Below are 7500 nucleotides of genomic sequence, written 5' to 3'. Positions count from 1 at the left end.
CAGCTAATGAACATAAACAACAGACATAGAGTGAACCCATACATGTGAGACCAGACACAAAGTACATCCACCAGATCCAGACACACACAGACGCATGCATGAGGATCTGTTCTCTACAAGGAGCGGATCATTACCATAATCCCTCTGTACATGCGTCTGATGGCGTGTGTGTGTGTGTGTGTGTGTGTGTGTGTGTGTGTGTGTGTGTGTGTGTGTGTGTGTGTGTGTGTGTGTGTGTGTGTGTGTGTGTGGGGGTGTGTCCTCGTGTGTCACGGTGGTGTTCGGGCTGCAGACAGTGTGTGAGGAGGACGGAGAGAGTTGTGACACAACGAAGAGCATCAACAGCTCTGCTTGGGTGAGAGCACAGCGGTGTGGGAGTGGGCGGTGCTGAGCTAAGGAGACGATCAATATCACTCATGTCTGTAAAGTAAATGTGAAGCTGGAGTCTCAGGGGTCACAAGGTCAGGGGGAGGTTGTAAACAGTGTGTTGCATAACTAACCACAGCCACTAGGGGTCGTTTCTACATTTTAGCGTGGATCAAAGACATGAGTCTAGTCTATTGTGAGGTCAGTGACATAAAGCAAGTTAATGAAGTCAAACCACAACGAATAATTTGACTTGTAGAAAAGCGTATTTTGTCCTGTCTACTTGTGTTCAGCACATTTGTACCTGCATGTCATCATCTGTAATTACTACTTTTTAAACATCCTCCGCCGCCGTGTTGTCGGCTTTGCGCGTGAAGACTTTGCGTCTTAACGTCTTGAATATTGTCCTGCCTTCTTGTGTCGGTTCAACAGCTTAATGATCCTAATTACATTCTCTTGATTATTCTAACATCTCAACACACCAAACCTCACAGGCCTCGTTAGCGTTTATTGACGCCCCCCGATACAGATTTTAATGATCATGCTGTTGATCATAAAGAAACAACAAAATAAGGTGGAGCGTGTGCTCTCGCATGCTTCTGCCGTTTGGATACTCAGCAGTTTATTAAAGGCTAGTTAGTAAATGTAGTGAGCGTGAAATATAAAAAACGGGGGAGGGGTAATTAAATGGCCGATGACTGAGTGACCTACACACCTGGATGTTTCCAAGACCACAGCAGAGCACCAGGTGTGCTGAAGAGGTGCAGATAGGAGCAAGATGGTAACAACATCTTCATTCAAACAGAGTCTTTGAATAAACGTCTTGCTGTGTGTCGTTCTTTTGATCTTTGGTTTTCCAGAGCATGATCAGAACTTCCCCTCCCTCTTGTCCCGTCGAAGGACCCGAGCCCAGCGGCGCTGGTTTCGTTCCCTTTGTTCTCGACCCTTCACGCCGGCAGCGCCGTAAACACGGCCGCACGCTGTACCGCCGTCTTCCTCGAACCGTGCTTATTGAGGCGGCGCCTCTGTAATTACAAGCAACGCTTGACAGCTGCTTGTGTAACGTAGACAGAATGCTGCTGAACTCACTCCGGAGAGTGAAACGGTGTTTTCTGTTTCTGGAAAAGAGAAACCTTGACAGTTATGGTGACAGGTTTTATCCTTTTATTCCTCGTTGTTGTTTGCAGCCGTAATGTTAGAATGTTTCCACATCAGATCCGCTGTATGTCAATAAAAGCATAGGATGAGTCTCCTACAATAATCAACCTCTAAAATGTATTTACACCTATAGAGCTCTATAGAGAAGCCGATGTAGAAGTGTGTTAAAGCTGCATTCTCTCTAGTGTCCACCAGGGGGCGACTCCTCTGGTTGTATAGAAGTCTAGTCTAAAATGACTCTACTTCTCTCTTGATTTATTCCCTCAGTAAACATTGTAAACATGAGTTTATGGTCTCAATCTCTAGTTTACAGTCTTCTTCAGTACAGCATGATGTTCATTTATGTTCATGTATGCTTTAGGGCGGGGCTATTGTGATTGACAGTTTTCCACCAGAGTCCCTATGTCACTTCTCCGCATTCCAAATATGCGAAATATGGCTGATTGATTTCATTAATTGGCAATTAATTTATAGAGACATTTGTTACGCACTGAGACGCAGTCAGCATCAGTAGGAAGACGTTGGCGACTGCTCCTAGTAGTTTTGGTTGCCAATAAGATGTGGCCACTTATCATAATCTCTCTTTTGTCAAAACCACAGTTTCTGGGTGGTGTTGCTGCGGCGGCGTTGGTTAATGCATGAGAAGCCATGATAATCTGTCCCACATGGTGTTTAACCCCCCCGCCGTTCGCTCCTATAGCCTCCCAATCGTCTACTGTTCGGTACCGAGTCAGACTACGGCTAATCTTTCCTCATGTAGCGCTGAGCCATGCTATAGCTAGTGCTAATCTCTTAGCCGGCAGCATTAGCCACATGCTAAGGCTAATCCCTTTTTGTGTTTGCGTCGGGCCATACCGCCGCTAATCCGCTGCCGCTAATGCTAATCCGGCTGTCAGTCAGAGATGTGCTGACCGGCTGAGAGGACGGTCACGGTGAGACACCTGTCTGCTGCTTTAAGCCTGACTCTACCTGCTGCAGCCCCGTGTTTCTGATCTGTCATCTGCTCCTCCGCTTCTCTCTTTCTATTACTGCATTCATGCTAATCTCTTTCCTAATCCGCCCCTCGTTCCCAAGAGTGTAGCACATGAAGTTGGACGTGTAACCTCACGTGATCTCCTTCAGCTACACTGAGTCCTTACTGAAGATGAATCTGTTATTATTCTATATCTTCATGTAGTATGAACATCTTGTGTCCCAAACACCCAATCAGACAACGTGTAGTTTGATTTTCAGAAGCCCTAAAGCAGGAGGAAACGGTGCATTTGCCGGGGACTATTTTCAGCGGTGGATTAATCCACATTTGGTGCTCTACTGAGTATCCGTGGCAGCGGGACGGTGTGTGTGGGACTTGATATTAATGAAGAAACATGTCTCCCAGTACCGCAGCGTGGCTGATTCATGTGTTTAGACAATATTACATCAGAGAAGCTCTGCAACACGGCGTTCTCTGGCTTTTTGACTCATAAACAATATTTGTTATTTGCGATCAACTGCGAAATTACCATCCGAGTTTCCTCCGTTCCCGTGCTTTTGGACATGCATCATGTTTCCAGATCCTCTGTTCTCAGCGCTTCTCTCTCGTTCATTAGATTCTCTGCTTCTTGTTTCTTCTTTCTAGTTTCTGGAGAGTTCCCGACACAGTCTCTTCCTCCTAACTCCCTCCCTCCCTCTTCGTCACCGTTATTAATGTTGTTTACTTGTTTTTTGGTGAACACTGCCTTTTTGTTCTGCCGTCGTCCATCATGTGGTTTTCCAGTCATTTAGATTTGGTAATCTAATCATCAGGACGTTTCTTCTATTTTTCTTCTCGTTTTGAAGCCACAGTTATTACCGCTCAGTCGTTTATCTCTGCCGCACAAACAGCGTTCCGGCTTTGTTGCGGCTGCGTTTTATCACCTTGTTTAATTACCTTGCTTGTATCTTTTACGGACGCGCAAACTAATTCACCTAAAACAAACAGAGGAACATCTCCGCAGGCCTGAATCCAATTCGAGTAAATTCATTTAGAAAATGGGATTTCCTCGATAATAAAAAAAAACATGCATTAGAGGAAAAAAAATATACACGTTCCAAAGCATCGGATGTGATGTAAGTATTTCTCCGGCAGATTATCAGTCACCTACGCTACACCCACACCCCTCTGAAACCAAACTCAGAGGGAGAAACTGCAGCTTCGGGCGCTTTGGTTGGCGCAGCGTTGTATATCAGTCGGCGTGTTCGGTGTTCCAGGAGCTCTCCTGTGAAGAAATGCAACTTCACTTAGCGGATCCTTGCATTTCCCAGAATACGTCAGGAGAAACCCAAGAGAGCAAACATGAACAATCAGCTGCAGGTTACGGTGTGTAGGTGGACAGTGATGAGGAACTAAAGGCAGCGAGAGGAGACTCGTTTTTCTCTTTTTCCAGCTGAGGAAAGTGAGAGTCGTGCCGTTTACTCAAAGCTCTTTCATCTGCAGAAAACTGGATCCGTTCTTCTCGTCTGACGGGTTTCTCCCCGTGTGATTGTTGAACGCTGGAGTAAATGTCAGCTTCTGCAGCTCTCACGGAAAAACAAGCCCGATGCCAGAATGTTGGCAGAAATGCCAAGAAAAAGCATTTATCAAGATTTCTCTCTTTGCCAATGAAATGTCAAAATAATCAATGAACCTCGCTCTGCTCGTTGTGTATGCATTCACTCATCCGGTTCAATCTGGGCGACACGCTAACCGCCTTGTTAGCTCGGGGCTGATGTAAGCTAGCAGGCTGCAGTTGTCTTTGGGTGTTGCGGTCTAAGTGGCTGGAATCGATTCATTCCACGCGTTCCCTCCACCTCCTGAAGCAGCGGGGCCGGCGTGGGCCGTGAGTGGAGGCAAGCCGTCCGCTGACACCGGATGGACGGCCGTGTCTAGCTCCAAATTGCCAGGACTCCCCAGGGGACGTCCACGTCCGCTTTCAAGTGTTCACGTCGTTTGATGAAAATCTATCCTGAACTTGTAGTCCACCAGACGATATGCTGCAGCTGCCATCTCACTGCCTTTGGCATGAAAACATACAAATATCTGCAACGTAAAAAAGTCTGATTCATCAATGTTTCTGTTGTTATCGCCAAACTTTGCATCTTTCGCCCTTTTCTGTATGTCCTGCTCAGGAAGTTTGAAGAGAGGAAAAGAGGCAGAGCAGCCCGGAAGGGCGGAGGAGAGAGAGAGAGAGAGAGAGAGAGAGAGAGAGAGAGAGAGAGAGAGAGAGAGAGAGAGAGGCTTAAGGGATACTAACGAATTAATGATGCAACATGTTGACATTTCTTTCTTTCTTGCTCCCATCCCTGCATTCACCCTCTCCTCCTCCTCCTCCTCCTCCTCCTCTGTCTCTGCTCTCCTGCAGGAGGGTGCCCTTGTTAGCTTGTCTTTCCGTTGTAACCCCGAGGCCAGCAATGTGACTGAAATGCGAATTCACCATAATAGGACCGATTCCAGCTGAGGACTTCCTGCTTCCCCGAGAAACTCAGGTAGGCCGTCTGCGCTGAAGTCTTGATGCCGACTCTGACTCTGTGTGTGTGTGTGTGTGTGTGTGTGTGTGTGTGTGGGTGTGTGGGTGTGGAATGATTAGCAATCGAGAGAAACCACCTGATGAATGCTGGTACAATGTGAGTGTTTATTTGTGAAATAGGACCCGGCGGGAATTAATGCTTCTTAAAAAGAGAAATGGTTTCCAAGTTTCTAAGAAAGATTTTTGGAAAGATGTTTTTTTGCCGATGTGTTACTGAATAGACCCTCATATCGTATAGATGACTCCTCATATCATATAGATGACTCCTCATATCGTATAGATGACTCCTCATATAGTATAGATGACTCCTCATATCATATAGATGACTCCTCATATCGTATAGATGACTCCTCATATCATATAGATGACTCCTCATATCGTATAGATGACTCCTCATATCGTATAGATGACTCCTCATATCATATAGATGACTCCTCATATCGTATAGATGACTCCTCATATAGTATAGATGACTCCTCATATCATATAGATGACTCCTCATATCGTATAGATGACTCCTCATATCATATAGATGACTCCTCATATCGTATAGATGACTCCTCATATCGTATAGATGACTCCTCATATCGTATAGATGACTCCTCATATCGTATAGATGACTCCTCATATCATATAGATGACTCCTCATATAGTATAGATGACTCCTCATATCATATAGATGACTCCTCATATCATATAGATGACTCCTCATATAGTATAGATGACTCCTCATATCGTATAGATGACTCCTCATATCATATAGATGACTCCTCATATAGTATAGATGACTCCTCATATCATATAGATGACTCCTCATATAGTATAGATGACTCCTCATATCGTATAAATGACTCCTCATATCGTATAGATGACTCCTCATATAGTATAGATGACTCCTCATATCGTATAGATGACTCCTCATATCGTATAGATGACTCCTCATATCGTATAGATGACTCCTCATATAGTATAGATGACTCCTCATATAGTATAGATGACTCCTCATATCATATAGATGACTCCTCATATAGTATAGATGACTCCTCATATAGTATAGATGACTCCTCATATCATATAGATGACTCCTCATATAGTATAGATGACTCCTCATATCGTATAGATGACTCCTCATATCATATAGATGACTCCTTATATAGTATAGATGACTCCTCATATCATATAGATGAATCCTCATATAGTATAGATGACTCCTCATATCACATAGATGACTCCTCATATCGTATAGATGACTCCTCATATCGTATAGATGACTCCTCATATCATATAGATGACTCCTCATATCGTATAGATGACTCCTCATATCATATAGATGACTCCTCATATAGTATAGATGACTCCTCATATCGTATAGATGACTCCTCATATCGTATAGATGACTCCTCATATCGTATAGATGACTCCTCATATAGTATAGATGACTCATATCGTATAGATGACTCCTCATATCGTACAGATGACTCCTCATATGTAACTCCTCATATCGTGTAGATGACTCCTCATATCGTATAGATGACTCCTCATATCGTATAGATGACTCCTCATATATAACTCCTCATATCGTGTAGATGACTCCTCATATCGTATAGATGACTCCTCATATCGTATAGATGACTCCTCATATTGTATAGATGACTCCTCATATCGTATAGATGACTCCTCATATCGTACAGGTGACTCCTCATATCGTATAGATGACTCCTCATATCATATAGATGACTCCTCATATTGTATAGATGACTCCTCATATCGTACAGATGACTCCTCATATATAACTCCTCGTATCGTGTAGATGACTCCTCATATCGTATAGATGACTCCTCATATCGTATAGATGACTCCTCATATATAACTCCTCATATCGTGTAGATGACTCCTCATATCGTATAGATGACTCCTCATATCGTGTAGATGACTCCTCATATCGTATAGATGACTCCTCATATCGTACAGGTGACTCCTCATATCGTATAGATGACTCCTCATATCGTATAGATGACTCCTCATATTGTATAGATGACTCCTCATATTGTATAGATGACTCCTCATATCGTATAGATGACTCCTCATATCGTACAGGTGACTCCTCATATCGTATAGATGACTCCTCATATTGTATAGATGACTCCTCATATCGTATAGATGACTCCTCATATCGTACAGGTGACTCCTCATATCGTATAGATGACTCCTCATATCATATAGATGACTCCTCATATTGTATAGATGACTCCTCATATCGTACAGATGACTCCTCATATATAACTCCTCGTATCGTGTAGATGACTCCTCATATCGTATAGATGACTCCTCATATCGTATAGATGACTCCTCATATATAACTCCTCATATCGTGTAGATGACTCCTCATATCGTATAGATGACTCCTCATATCGTACAGATGACTCCTCATATCGTGTAGATGACTCCTCAT

General features: G+C 43.6%; 1 protein-coding gene across 5 annotated transcripts in view; it reads left to right on the top strand.

Annotated features, from left to right (window-relative positions):
• Positions 1–7500, top strand: part of si:cabz01090165.1 (uncharacterized protein LOC100333421 homolog) — a 254108-nt gene that overhangs the window by 83445 nt on the left and 163163 nt on the right. For all 5 annotated transcript variants that reach the window (XM_068716614.1, XM_068716621.1, XM_068716626.1 and 2 more), the window contains one exon: positions 4884–5007. The gene's annotated coding sequence lies outside the window, so the exon portion shown is untranslated. The remainder of the gene's footprint in view (positions 1–4883; positions 5008–7500) is intronic.

The sequence above is a fragment of the Cebidichthys violaceus genome, unplaced genomic scaffold (genome assembly GCF_023349555.1).
Source record: "Cebidichthys violaceus isolate CVI_PGR_0920_01 unplaced genomic scaffold, fCebVio1.0.p SCAF_1, whole genome shotgun sequence".
In the NCBI taxonomy this organism is placed as follows: domain Eukaryota; kingdom Metazoa; phylum Chordata; class Actinopteri; order Perciformes; family Stichaeidae; genus Cebidichthys; species Cebidichthys violaceus.
Note: the sequence above shows the minus strand (reverse complement) of the source record. Positions and strands in the feature narration are given on the sequence as shown.